A 15437-nucleotide genomic window follows, 5' to 3' on the forward strand; every position below is an offset into this window, starting at 1 on the left:
TTAGAGAAAGATTGCATGTTCCAGCGTATAGTTATGTGCAGAAGTAGAATATAGATATAAACTGTATTTACTGTATATTATGTATGCGGCGGGAATCCAGAGGATACCACCCCCAAGAGCAGTTGAGAAAGACATCGCCCACCTTTTCAAATCAACCTATGACCTCTCCTGTAATGTAAAGATGCATCTCTGTGTCCAATGGACAATGAGATTACAGTAGCCATTGTATTGTGTATGGAAGTTGTGTATAAAAAGCCTGTTGTTGCCTGGCCGGTCAGAAGACTCTGAACGCTTTCTACCTGATAAGCGGAGGACTGGTCCAGGTTGCGCAAGCGAACATTCTCACGTATGTACATTGACTGTAGCCATTATTCTGTTGTAGATTTATCTTGTTAGCCTGTAGTGTATAATTTGTACTGTTATCCCTTTTGAAATAATCCACTGTGGCCTTAGAACCCTGTGGTTCACTACATATCGGTGTTGTGTCCTCATTTCCCTGCTAGGGTTTAAAGCGTATGTAACTATATAAGGTTTAAGAGTGTATTGATAAGGTGTACGCACTGCGGGTACTTTATACCGTCAGCGCTACTTAAGGTTTAAGGTATAACATCATTGCAGTGCTTTGTTGCATAAAGGTTTAAAGTATAATCATATCATTACATTGTATTACTAATAAGGTTTAAAGTTTATCAATTGAGTGTGCGCGCGCTGTGTGTACTTTGTACCTCCAGCGCGGCATTGGTACGTTAAGACCGTACAACTTACGGAACTCCGTACGCAAATAGTGTGCAAAGTGCGTAGCGTGTATATTCAGTCTAGCGGCCATAGCGGCTCCAAGGTAATAGTGTATCTAGAGGTATAGCTTTATGGTTTAAGATAATATCGACATTATCACTGACCGCAGAGATTCCATCTTGAATCTGTAATAAGTGACGTACTGATTAAGGCCCTTTAAGTTCAATATTGGCCTGACTGAGCCATCCGGCTTTGGTACCACAAACAGACTGGAATAATAACCCTGACCTTGTTGGTGTACCGGGACCGGAATCAAAACTGCTGAATCCAGCAGAGACTGAATTGCAATTTGCAGAACCGCCCTCTTGTCGTCCGACACAGGCAGTCCTGTCTTGAAAAACCGCAGTGGTGGGAGACAGTCGAACTCTATCTTGTAACCTTTTAACACTAAATTGCGGATCCACCCATCTGTGGATGTCTGGAACCACGCCAAATGGAACGTCTAAAGGCGTGCCCCCACAACTGAAGATCCGAGATGGGCTGGGAGCCCGTCATGCCACTGGCTTGTCGGTGACCTTAGCGTCCTGACGACGGGTTGGTTTGTTGAAAACCACGTCCTCGACCTCGTCTACCAGGCGTGGCTGTTCCTCTACCACGGCCTCGAAAGGGCTGAGGTCTAAAGGATTTGAATGCCGGGCCAGAGTATTTCCGTCTAGGTACCGTTGGAGGCAATGGTAGGAAAATAGACTTCCCTCCCGTGGCCTCAGAAATCCATTTGTCCAATTCAGGACCAAACAACTTCTCGCCACCGTAAGGTAACGCCTCTATACCTCTGCTTGCCAAGAACGCAGCCAGAGTGCTCGTCGTGCCATAACTTGCATGGGCTGTCAAAATCTTCACTATCTGACTGCTGGTCTAATTCGCCCTCCTCACCCTCATCTTGCGCAGTAAGGTCTGGCATAGAATCGTCAGAATGCAACATAGCAGAAACTGGTAAATCATAAGACAAATGAAATTTATCCCTTGTACCCAAAGTGGATTTGGACCTTTGGCAAGGCTGAGACCCCTCCGGTAATTCTGGCGGTCTCACCCGAGACTTAGATCTTGCCGCTTCCCGCTCTTGTCGAGCGGCGGCCAATTCTGATTGCAACCCAGCCATGACATCTGTTAGCATAGCCCATGGAGGGTCCGGGGATGAAACCGACTTTGAAACCGGAGCGGAAATTGTATCCGTAACAGAATTCACAAAACATACTGTACATGTGGTAGAACCATCCGTTAAAACACACTCTTACAGACCTTGCAGTGAAACTGCTTTTTAGATTTTGCTGGTGCCTTACTCATTATGTAGACAGACAATACAATATACAAAGACAGACCACATTTGCACGACTCCGTAAAATTGTTACTAAGGTGTGTCTATATATATATATGGCCAAAGTGCAGTGCACGTGGCCAGCACCATATGAAACCTGATCCAAAATTTCCACAAACACCCCTGCGCCATCCGGTGGAGTAGAGATGTAGGATAGGAACGTTCTGGAATCACAAACAGGAAGAAACAGGAAGCATGGTTAAAATGGCCCCCATGCCATGCTTACAGTTATAATCACAGTTTAGGGTATAATCCTTATAACCTGTAACTATTAAATCAAAAGTAACCTGTTAATATAGGCTTAACAGCCTATATAATTATTGCTATAACCCACGCAGCCTCTATATTGCTGCTGCTGTTATGCATGCCGCCCTTCTCCCCCCCTTGCAGCTGCACTGCCTGTGATCTTCCCACTCCCCCTGTGCCCCGTGTACCGCTGTCTTAGCGGGGAGCAGTTACCGGGGAGTGGTTATCCTGAAGCCGGAGATCGGGTGCAGGGAGCCGGGGAGCGCTGTAGTGGAGAGCGGTGCTCTGTGCGGCCAGCGGGTGTGAGCGGCGGGCGGCGGGTCTAAGCGGCGGAGGAGCGGCTCATGGCGGGCACATATTGGAAGCGGCTGTGGCGAGCGCTGAGCCCCGTACAGCGGCGGACGGAGCGGCTGGGGCGGGCGGCCTGTAATTAGCGGCGGGTGCGGGCGGCGGTTACTAAACACAGACCCCACACAGCGGGGCGGCAGCATGCGCTGACCGCCCCGTCCCCCCAGCATACCTTGTCTCCAGTAGTGAGGGCTATGACGGGGCTTCTGTCTGTAAGCTCCGTCCAGCTCTTCCTGCAGGGCAGCTAGTGAGCTGCGTGTGGCTGTGAGGGTGCTCTTTGTGAGGACCGACACGCCATGCGCTGCCTCCGTGCAGCGGGCACTATCCCGGACCCATGTTTTTTGATAAACTGGGAAGGGATGTGCTAAAGTTGCAAAAATAAAAAGTACAAATTAAAAATAAAATATTCAAAGTAAGTGTGGGAGCTCCACACAAGCCTGTTAGTGCTGTGAGCACAGAAAAAAAACACTGAGGTACTCTGGGAATATGGAGGGGAGGAGAGTTACTAAATTTAAATATTCAGTGCCCTGTTCTGCTAAAGCCATCCATATCCCAAGAGTACTCCAGTGACCCCTAGTGGATGAAAAAGAAATACATTTATTTTGTTTTATTTTCTTGCAAATCCTGGACAGCTTTATTTTTAGACTGCAATTCAGATTTGAGTTTGGACAATCCCCTCTGAAATCTAAACTTCTGCACATTTTAAATCTGCCCCACAGGCAATGCCTAAGTACAAAGTTACTTGCTTTTTTTGATCTGGGGCACCCAGGCACATGCCCCTCTGTGAGTTTTGGGCATTTTTATTGTAATTTTTTAATTGCAATTTCTGCTGGGAAGCTGTTTCAGCTAGAGCAAGGCCAAAAAGCCGCGGTGACAGGGTGAGACAGGTCGGATCCCACCTTCAAAAAACGAAAGCAAGAAGCTCACCAGCGCATCCCCTGCTCTCATACCAGAGGTGATCATGGAGAAGAGACTGTTTCCTCTTAAATCAGGCTTGTCCCCAAAAACACACTTTCTTGTAACACCTGGAAACCTTTCCCATATGGCAGAAACTTACATTAAAGTTCTGACCCGCAGACATTGGGGGTCATTCCGACCTGATCGCACGCTGCGGTTCATCGCAGCTGTGCGAACGGGTCGGAACTGCGCATACGCGGTGGCCGCATATGGAGAAAGCGGTCACAGCGGCGACCGCAAGAAGATTGACAGGAGGAAGGCATTCCGGGGTGTCAACTCACTGCATTCTGGGCATGAAGATACGAACGCAGGCGTACCAGGCGTTTGGAGGGCGGATATCTGACGTCAATTCCGGGACCTTCATCGCTGGATCCATCACACAGGGTAAATGCAAGGCTAGTCTTGTTTTACACAAATCTTTTTTAGCATAGCAGGGCTGCACAAGCGATCGCAGCCCTGCTATGCTAAAATACACTCCCCCATAGGCGTCGTCTAGTTGATCGCACAAGCAGCAAAAAGTTGCTATGTGCAATCAACTCGGAATCACCCCCCTTTGAAAGGTATCTTTATCTTCCCTTCTTTAAGCTCAACATCAGTTAAAAGGTATGCAGCAAACACTTACATTAAAATCCTGTCTCGCATTCACAAAACATGTTCTTTAATCCTCCATATACATCCGGACACAGGCTGGCTCCAAAACCAAGTTTTGATAAGAAGAATAAAATGTAACAAACACTAAAAGTTCACAGGTACAATGTAACAGCCAGAGTGAAGCAAGTGGGTGAAGACGCTGGATCTTACGTGTGGCACTGTCCGGCTGCAGACAGGGGTGTAACTATCTAGGTGTCCGAGCACCTCTGGCAAAGTAAGGGAATGTCGCCCCCCATTTTAAAGAAATAAACAAATAAATATATATAGATATATAGATATATATATATATATATATATATATACACACACACACACAGCCGGAGGTGCGGCACTCACAGATAAAGAGCACACCTGTTACCACAGCATACCCAGCGATATATATACACACAAATACCTGTGTGTTCCCCCGGGTAGTGCCTCGCCTGCAGTGACGCCCGGCAACAAGCTGCAGCCACTTCGTACCCTCCCTTCACTGGTGCTGGTGTTCGGCACCGTACTTCACTGTACAAAGTGAAACTGTAAATATACTACAGCTCCCAGCAGCCATTGCTTCCAGAAGCTCACGGCAGCAATGGCTGCTGGGAGCTGTAGTTTATTTACAGTTTCACAGTTACAGTGAAGTACGGTGCCGGACACCTGCGCCAGTGAAGGGAGGGTATGAAGTGGCTGCAGCTTGTTGCCGGGCGTCACTGCAGGCGAGGCACTACCCGGGGGAACACACAGGTACTGGCTGCCTCTACAAAGTTAATCTACCTCCAGGACATGGGTGGCAGCTCCAGGCGGCGCCCCTCCATGGCTGGCGCCCCTGGCGAGTGCCATCCTGGCCAATGGGTAGATACGCCCCTGGCTGCAGACAGAGACTAGATGAGAAACGGCAGCAGCCAGAGCCGGATTAACAATGAGGCGGGTGGAGCTGCCTGCAGCTCCAGGCCCTGCCTTAAAAATAGGTCCAAAGGATCCACTTGAGGCTAGACTGTGTTGACAGGAAAAAAATTACATCCTGCCAACACCGGCAGAATTGCAAAGCCCCGCCCAGTCACTCCAAGTTCTGCTAATCTACATAGAGTTGCCGAAGCCACGCCCACTGACAGCCACACAAAGGAAGCCAGGAAAAAGAAAAATCCTTTCAGCGCCATCGCCACCCTTATCCACGCCCATTTACCAGTGGCTGCTCAAAAGCCCCACCCATCTGATATGAAGCCCCGCCCAATGGCCATCCGAAACTCCACCCATTCACCCTCCAAATCCTTCATGACAACTAGTAAGTTGGAACTTGCCAGAGCTGCTGCTGAAAACACTGTGCTAAAGAAACACATGGACGCAGGGCAGCTGTTACCATCCCTGAGGTTAAATATACTGTACATGCATCCTACTAAGGTTGGTGTAATGTTTGCTGCTGCTATTTATGTGCTGAGATCTTACCCTTGGCCTCTATGTATGTATGCTTATGTATGTACTGTATATACAGTAGGCTATGTATCTATGTACAAACACTATATATATATATATATATATATATATATATATATATATATGTATATATAAGTCCAGGAAAGCTCTGCACCAGTGGCGGTTATACAAGCATGCCAGCAGGGTGGCTGCCTCTGGCGCTGCGGCCGCAGTTACCCTGCCAGCGCTGTCTTCTTTAACTGCGCCTGCCCACTACGCTGCACCTATCAAGAGCAGCACAGGCACATGCTGTACGGGGGCACGGGGAGGTGCCAGAGCTGCAGCCACGCAGGATGTCAGAGTGGCTGATCAGCTCCTTTGGGAACCTGAGCCTGGATGGGCTGCATTGGCAGCAGAGACACAGCTGGCAGCAGCGGGGGCCCCACAAGCAGCAGAAGCCTGCTCCCCCCTGCCCAGCGCCACTGGTTCTCCACGCACATGTACCTCCTGAGGGGGTTGCCGGGCTCTGGCAAAAGCAGCCTGGCCAGATATCCGCTGTACAGTATGTATAATGCTGTATGTGTACTGTCCTTACTCACTGCTACACGGGTTATTCTCTGCATCTTACTGCCTGTGAGGGGAACCTGCAGCATAGCTAGTACTCTGTCAGGGGAAGTACTATTATGCATAACGCGCTGCAGCTCATAACATCACTGCATTGTGTGTGCATATATGTATATACATATATAAAAAAATATCAGTGTACCGGGCCCCACGATTTCTGTTGCTTACCCTGATAAAAGGACTTTACCTGGCATAATGTGTATAAAAGAGGCTCTACCTGGTGTACGTGTATAAAGGGCTTCACCTGGCGTAACATGTATAATAGGGGCTCTCCCTGGCATAATGTATATAAGGGGCTCTACTCTACTGTGGTGTAACATGTGTAAGGGACTCTAACAAGGCAAATGTGTATAAGGGGCTCTGCTCTATTGTGGTGACTGATGGACACTACCGTGCGGTGTAATGTGAATTGGTACTATACTGTGGCCATGCCCCTTCCCCATTGTCAAAGTCAAAAATATTACATACACACCACATACAAACTCCAAACAGATGGGTCCCTGTGCGTGCGCATACACGCAGCGTACACAGCGATATATGGTAGCATACACATTCGCACAGAGAAGCCACAAAGATATATTCAACACATATTTCATACAACACATAAATTAAACATGTCAAGCACTAGACATTATAATGTATTTATATAATAGAGTGTAACATCAGATATATATGTATTATTGGAACGGAACAAGTTAAACATATCAGGCTTAGTGTCAAAATGATCAGGAGAATGTGTGTGTTAATTTGCTAGCTATGGGTAGATTGTAGCACATTGCAATGATTAGTTATGTTTAAATGAATAAATATGAAGCCACGATTCTAAAGTGAACAAAGGATTTCCTGAAAGACAGCATGTGTGCAGAAAGAAACCAGTGGCTAACCCCTATAATTTCATCATCAAACTAGACGTTGCTTGCATATGAACTGACCAATAACACATCATGAATGAGAGATCTCCCTCCCCTGGACCAATAACAGAAGACTCAGTCCCAGACATGTACCTCCCCCAATACACAGTATATAGGTATTTCCCCTCACCCATGAAGTTCTGTTAGTTGCTGTTGGTGCAGATTCAAAGATGGAGAGGACTGTGCATTGAGGGACAGGGTGAAATATGCTGGCTGTCTCCATGCGTTAGACCTCAGCCTACAATGTACTTGCTTTCTCTTAAGGGATGTAGGGTTTGCGACGTACAGCGCACTTTTATCGTATATGGTAATAAGAAGCGCCTTGCGTCCACAGCATATATTAACGCTGGCATTTAAAATGTTTATTAGAAATAATTGGAACTTTACAGTTGTGGACTCGCAGCCGCGATATCACGTACTTAATGATGCGCAGTACAGACACGCTGTGGTCTACCAGCTAAGGATGGACGCATCTAGATGCTGCTGAACCGCATGCCATTGTTTTTTTTGTGTTATCAGTAAGGCACTGATATGAATCAAGGGATAATATATTTCTTTGTTGCGTGAGTGTGACAAAAACGCACAATATTAGAAATGCTGCAGCGTATTTTTATTGTTGCTAAATGAGGTTCAATAAGTCATATTGTGTTTGATTCAGATTGGATTGTTTATCTGTTAAGTAAATTTAAAGAGCGTTTAAAAGTTGGTGCATAGTATGGATATAGCTAAGTTAGCATGCTGAGGCCTATTCGCATACTTCTAACGCAGGCCTGAAGTAACAAACTTCCGGTGCTTGTATAACTTGGGATTTATTTGTGACAAAAGAGCTAGTGTTTGTATTCTGGCCGCATGGTGTGATCACCATTTTGTCCATGCACGTGGCTTGGGAAGGGGGAGGAGCAGGTGCCATATTAGGTATGTAAGGTCACTATCTATCCACCTAGCTAACAGCTGACTTTAGGTTGTTAAACAATGGGGTATATTTACTAAGGTCCCGATTTTGACCGAGATGCCGTTTTTTCTTCAAAGTGTCATCTCGGTAATTTACTAAGCAAAAATCACGGCAGTGATGAGGGCATTCGTAATATTTTGGAAGTCCTAGGAAAAAATCACGAATCAATACACCATCGGTCAAATACGCCTGCAATTTGGTAGAAATCAGGAATTTACTAAAAAGTGCAAAACACAAACACTGCCGACAATAGCCAAACACTGCCGTGCTAAAATACAAATCGTGAAAAAGTGCTAAAAAAAAACAGACCTGCTTTTTTATCCCGTGTTTGTATAGGCATGCACGGATCCATGAGATCCGTGCATGTTTTTCAGTGGGAAGGGTGGGGAAATTAGAGATGAGCGCCGGAAATTTTTCGGGTTTTGTGTTTTGGTTTTGGGTTCGGTTCCGCGGCCGTGTTTTGGGTACGACCGCGTTTTGGCAAAACCTCACCGAATTTTTTTTGTCGGATTCGGGTGTGTTTTGGATTCGGGTGTTTTTTTCAAAAAACCCTAAAAAACAGCTTAAATCATAGAATTTGGGGGTCATTTTGATCCCAAAGTATTATTAACCTCAAAAACCATAATTTACACTCATTTTCAGTCTATTCTGAATACCTCACACCTCACAATATTATTTTTAGTCCTAAAATTTGCACCGAGGTCGCTGTGTGAGTAAGATAAGCGACCCTAGTGGCCGACACAAACACCGGGCCCATCTAGGAGTGGCACTGCAGTGTCACGCAGGATGGCCCTTCCAAAAAACCCTCCCCAAACAGCACATGACGCAAAGAAAAAAAGAGGCGCAATGAGGTAGCTGACTGTGTGAGTAAGATAAGCGACCCTAGTGGCCGACACAAACACCGGGCCCATCTAGGAGTGGCACTGCAGTGTCACGCAGGATGGCCCTTCCAAAAAACCCTCCCCAAACAGCACATGACGCAAAGAAAAAAAGAGGCGCAATGAGGTAGCTGACTGTGTGAGTAAGATAAGCGACCCAAGTGGCCGACACAAACACCGGGCCCATCTAGGAGTGGCACTGCAGTGTCACGCAGGATGGCCCTTCCAAAAAACCCTACCCAAAAAGCACATGACGCAAAGAAAAAAAGAGGCGCAATGAGGTAGCTGACTGTGTGAGTAAGATAAGCGACCCTAGTGGCCGACACAAACACCGGGCCCATCTAGGAGTGGCACTGCAGTGTCACGCAGGATGGCCCTTCCAAAAAACCCTACCCAAAAAGCACATGACGCAAAGAAAAAAAGAGGCGCAATGAGGTAGCTGACTGTGTGAGTAAGATAAGCGACCCTAGTGGCCGACACAAACACCGGGCCCATCTATGAGTGGCACTGCAGTGTCACGCAGGATGGCCCTTCCAAAAAACCCTCCCCAAACAGCACATGACGCAAAGAAAAAAAGAGGCGCAATGAGGTAGCTGACTGTGTGAGTAAGATAAGCGACCCTAGTGGCCGACACAAACACCGGGCCCATCTAGGAGTGGCACTGCAGTGTCACGCAGGATGGCCCTTCCAAAAAACCCTCCCCAAACAGCACATGACGCAAAGAAAAAAAGAGGCGCAATGAGGTAGCTGACTGTGTGAGTAAGATAAGCGACCCTAGTGGCCGACACAAACACCGGGCCCATCTAGGAGTGGCACTGCAGTGTCACGCAGGATGGCCCTTCCAAAAAACCCTCCCCAAACAGCACATGACGCAAAGAAAAAAAGAGGCGCAATGAGGTAGCTGACTGTGTGAGTAAGATAAGCGACCCTAGTGGCCGACACAAACACCGGGCCCATCTAGGAGTGGCACTGCAGTGTCACGCAGGATGGCCCTTCCAAAAAACCCTCCCCAAACAGCACATGACGCAAAGAAAAATAAAAGAAAAAAGAGGTGCAAGATGGAATTGTCCTTGGGCCCTCCCACCCACCCTTATGTTGTATAAACAGGACATGCACACTTTAACCAACCCATCATTTCAGTGACAGGGTCTGCCACACGACTGTGACTGATATGACGGGTTGGTTTGGACCCCCCCCAAAAAAGAAGCAATTAATCTCTCCTTGCACAAACTGGCTCTACAGAGGCAAGATGTCCACCTCATCATCATCCTCCGATATATCACCGTGTACATCCCCCTCCTCACAGATTATCAATTCGTCCCCACTGGAATCCACCATCTCAGCTCCCTGTGTACTTTGTGGAGGCAATTGCTGCTGGTCAATGTCTCCGCGGAGGAATTGATTATAATTCATTTTAATGAACATCATCTTCTCCACATTTTCTGGATGTAACCTCGTACGCCGATTGCTGACAAGGTGAGCGGCGGCACTAAACACTCTTTCGGAGTACACACTTGTGGGAGGGCAACTTAGGTAGAATAAAGCCAGTTTGTGCAAGGGCCTCCAAATTGCCTCTTTTTCCTGCCAGTATAAGTACGGACTGTGTGACGTGCCTACTTGGATGCGGTCACTCATATAATCCTCCACCATTCTTTCAATGTTGAGAGAATCATATGCAGTGACAGTAGACGACATGTCCGTAATCGTTGTCAGGTCCTTCAGTCCGGACCAGATGTCAGCATCAGCAGTCGCTCCAGACTGCCCTGCATCACCGCCAGCGGGTGGGCTCGGAATTCTGAGCCTTTTCCTCGCACCCCCAGTTGCGGGAGAATGTGAAGGAGGAGATGTTGACTGGTCGCGTTCCGCTTGACTTGACAATTTTCTCACCAGCAGGTCTTTCAACCCCAGCAGACTTGTGTCTGCCAGAAAGAGAGATCCAAGGTAGGCTTTAAATCTAGGATCGAGCACGGTGGCCAAAATGTAGTGCTCTGATTTCAACAGATTGACCACCCGTGAATCCTTGTTAAGTGAATTAAGGGCTCCATCCACAAGTCCCACATGCCTAGCGGAATCGCTCCGTGTTAGCTCCTCCTTCAATGTCTCCAGCTTCTTCTGCAAAAGCCTGATGAGGGGAATGACCTGACTCAGGCTGGCAGTGTCTGAACTGACTTCACGTGTGGCAAGTTCAAAGGGCATCAGAACCTTGCACAACGTTGAAATCATTCAGGCAGGAGAGGACTCGTCAGAATTGCCAGTGACATGGCCTGCAGGACTATTGGCATTCCTGGGGAAGGAGGAAATTGACACTGAGGGAGTTGGTGGGGTGGTTTGCGTGAGCTTGGTTACAAGAGGAAGGGATTTACTGGTCAGTGGACTGCTTCCGCTGTCGCCCAAAGTTTTTGAACTTGTCACTGACTTATTATGAATGCGCTGCAGGTGACGTATAAGGGAGGATGTTCCGAGGTGGTTAACGTCCTTACCCCTACTTATTACAGCTTGACAAAGGCAACACACGGCTTGACACCTGTTGTCCGCATTTCTGTTGAAATACTTCCACACCGAAGAGCTGATTTTTTTGGTATTTTCACCAGGCATGTCAGTGGCCATATTCCTCCCACGGACAACAGGTGTCTCCCCGGGTGCCTGACTTAAACAAACCACCTCACCATCAGAATCCTCCTGGTCAATTTCCTCCCCAGCGCCAGCAACACCCATATCCTCCTCATCCTGGTGTACTTCAACACTGACATCTTCAATCTGACTATCAGGAACTGGACTGCGGGTGCTCCTTCCAGCACTTGCAGGGGGCGTGCAAATGGTGGAAGGCGCATGCTCTTCACGTCCAGTGTTGGGAAGGTCAGGCATCGCAACCGACACAATTGGACTCTCCTTGTGGATTTGGGATTTCGAAGAACGCACAGTTCTTTGCGGTGCTTTTGCCAGCTTGAGTCTTTTCAGTTTTCTAGCGAGAGGCTGAGTGCTTCCATCCTCATGTGAAGCTGAACCACTAGCCATGAACATAGGCCAGGGCCTCAGCCGTTCCTTGCCACTCCGTGTGGTAAATGGCATATTGGCAAGTTTACGCTTCTCCTCCGACAATTTTATTTTAGGTTTTGGAGTCCTTTTTTTACTGATATTTGGTGTTTTGGATTTGACATGCTCTGTACTATGACATTGGGCATCGGCCTTGGCAGACGACGTTGCTGGCATTTCATCGTCTCGGCCATGACTAGTGGCAGCAGCTTCAGCACGAGGTGGAAGTGGATCTTGATCTTTCCCTAATTTTGGAACCTCAACATTTTTGTTCTCCATATTTTAATAGGCACAACTAAAAGGCACCTCAGGTAAACAATGGAGATGGATGGATACTAGTATACAATTATGGATGGACTGCCGAGTGCCGACACAGAGGTAGCTACAGCCGTGGACTATTGTACTGTACTGTGTCTGCTGCTAATATAGACTGGATGATAATGAGATGTAGTATGTATGTATAAAGAAGAAAGAAAAAAAAACCACGGGTAGGTGGTATACAATTATGGATGGACTGCCGAGTGCCGACACAGAGGTAGCTACAGCCGTGGACTACCGTACTGTGTCTGCTGCTAATATAGACTGGTTGATAATGAGATGTAGTATGTATAAAGAAGAAAGAAAAAAAAAACCACGGGTAGGTGGTATACAATTATGGACGGACTGCCGAGTGCCGACACAGAGGTAGCTACAGCCGTGGACTACCGTACTGTACTGTGTCTGCTGCTAATATAGACTGGATGATAATGAGATGTAGTATGTATAAAGAAGAAAGAAAAAAAATCCACGGGTAGGTGGTATACAATTATGGACGGACTGCCGAGTGCCGACACAGAGGTAGCTACAGCCGTGGACTATTGTACTGTACTGTGTCTGCTGCTAATATAGACTGGATGATAATGAGATGTAGTATGTATAAAGAAGAAAGAAAAAAAAACCACGGGTAGGTGGTATACAATTATGGATGGACTGCCGAGTGCCGACACAGAGGTAGCTACAGCCGTGGACTACCGTACTGTACTGTGTCTGCTGCTAATATAGACTGGATGATAATGAGATGTAGTATGTATAAAGAAGAAAGAAAAAAAAACCACGGGTAGGTGGTATACAATTATGGATGGACTGCCGAGTGCCGACACAGAGGTAGCTACAGCCGTGGACTACCGTACTGTGTCTGCTGCTAATATAGACTGGTTGATAATGAGATGTAGTATGTATAAAGAAGAAAGAAAAAAAAACCACGGGTAGGTGGTATACAATTATGGACGGACTGCCGAGTGCCGACACAGAGGTAACTACAGCCGTGGACTACCGTACTGTACTGTGTCTGCTGCTAATATAGACTGGATGATAATGAGATGTAGTATGTATAAAGAAGAAAGAAAAAAAAAACACGGGTAGGTGGTATACAATTATGGACGGACTGCCGAGTGCCGACACAGAGGTAGCTACAGCCGTGGACTACCGTACTGTGTCTGCTGCTAATATAGACTGGTTGATAATGAGATGTAGTATGTATAAAGAAGAAAGAAAAAAAAACCACGGGTAGGTGGTATACAATTATGGACGGACTGCCGAGTGCCGACACAGAGGTAGCTACAGCCGTGGACTACCGTACTGTACTGTGTCTGCTGCTAATATAGACTGGATGATAATGAGATGTAGTATGTATAAAGAAGAAAGAAAAAAAAACCACGGGTAGGTGGTATACAATTATGGATGGACTGCCGAGTGCCGACACAGAGGTAGCTACAGCCGTGAACTACCGTACTGTGTCTGCTGCGACTGGATGATAAATAATGATATAAAAAATATATATATATCACTACTGCAGCCGGACAGGTATATATTATATAATGACGGACCTGCTGGACACTGTCTGTCAGCAGAATGAGTTTTTTATTTTATAGAATAAAAAAACACCACACAAGTCACACGACGTGTGTTTAACTTTTACAGGCAGACATTCACAATACAATATAGTATACTATATACTGGTGGTCAGGTCACTGGTCAGTCACACTGGCAGTGGCACTCCTGCAGAAAAAAAGTGTGCACTGTTTAATTTTAATATGTACTCCTGGCTCCTGCTATAACCTAACTGCTCCCCAGTCTCCCCCACAATTAAGCTGTGTGAGCACAGTCAGATATTATACATAGATGATGCAGCAGCACACTGGGCTGAGCACAGATATGGTATGTGACTGAGTCACTGTGTATCGTTTTTTCAGGCAGAGAACGGATTATATTAAATAATATAAAACTGCACTGGTGGTCACTGGTCAGTCACTAGTATAACTAACTAATACTATCAGCAAAATTCTGCACTCTCTGTCTGAGTACTCCTCCTAAGCTCCAGTAAATGAAGTGTCACTGTCTCACTCTGTCACTAGTATAACTAACTAATACTATCAGCAAAATTCTGCACTCTCTGTCTGAGTACTCCTCCTAAGCTCCAGTAAATGAAGTGTCACTGTCTCACTCTCACTCTCCTATCTATTTCTTCTCTAAACGGAGAGGACGCCAGCCACGTCCTCTCACTATCAATCTCAATGCACGTGTAAAATGGCGGCGACGCGCGGCTCCTTATATAGAATCCGAGTCTCGCGATAGAATCCGAGCCTCGCGAGAATCCGACAGCGTCATGATGACGTTCGGGCGCGCTCGGGTTAACCGAGCAAGGCGGGAAGATCCGAGTCGCTCGGATCCGTGTAAAAAAAGCTGAAGTTCGGGCGGGTTCGGATTCCGAGGAACCGAACCCGCTCATCTCTAGGGGAAATGTTATAAATTTTCAAAAAAAAAATGCGTGGGGTCCCCCCTCCTAAACCAAACCAGCCTCTGGCTCTTTGAGCCGGCCCTGGTTGCAAAAATATGGGGGAAAAATTGACAGGGGTTCCCCCATATTTAGAAGTCAGAAAGATATAGGATTTGGGTGGACTGCGCACAGAAATGTGCTAGCGTTACGGGGAGTGCTGCTGGTGTTTAACAAGTTGGTCCTATTTTCTTTTACTTGTTAGAATAATGGTACAAAAGCAGAGAATTTTTCACACTGCGCTCACCCCCGGTTTTAGATTTGCATGTATCTACCCTGGTGTAATAAATGGTGAGATGCTTAATTGATTATCAAAGTGATATTTATTTTAATAACAATAAATGATAGTCCCGAATAATATGATTGCAATCTATTTGGCTGTGTAAAGCCTTCTTACTAGTTGTGCATGAGCATGCTTGATTCTAGGTATACTGATGAAGTCCATATACAGTGAATTTATGAATACAGAAATGAAAAGAAAAAATGGAAAAATGAAAAAAATGAAATGAAAAAATGAAAAAATGGA

This window comes from Pseudophryne corroboree, chromosome 1 (genome assembly GCF_028390025.1).
Source record: "Pseudophryne corroboree isolate aPseCor3 chromosome 1, aPseCor3.hap2, whole genome shotgun sequence".
Lineage (NCBI taxonomy): Eukaryota > Metazoa > Chordata > Amphibia > Anura > Myobatrachidae > Pseudophryne > Pseudophryne corroboree.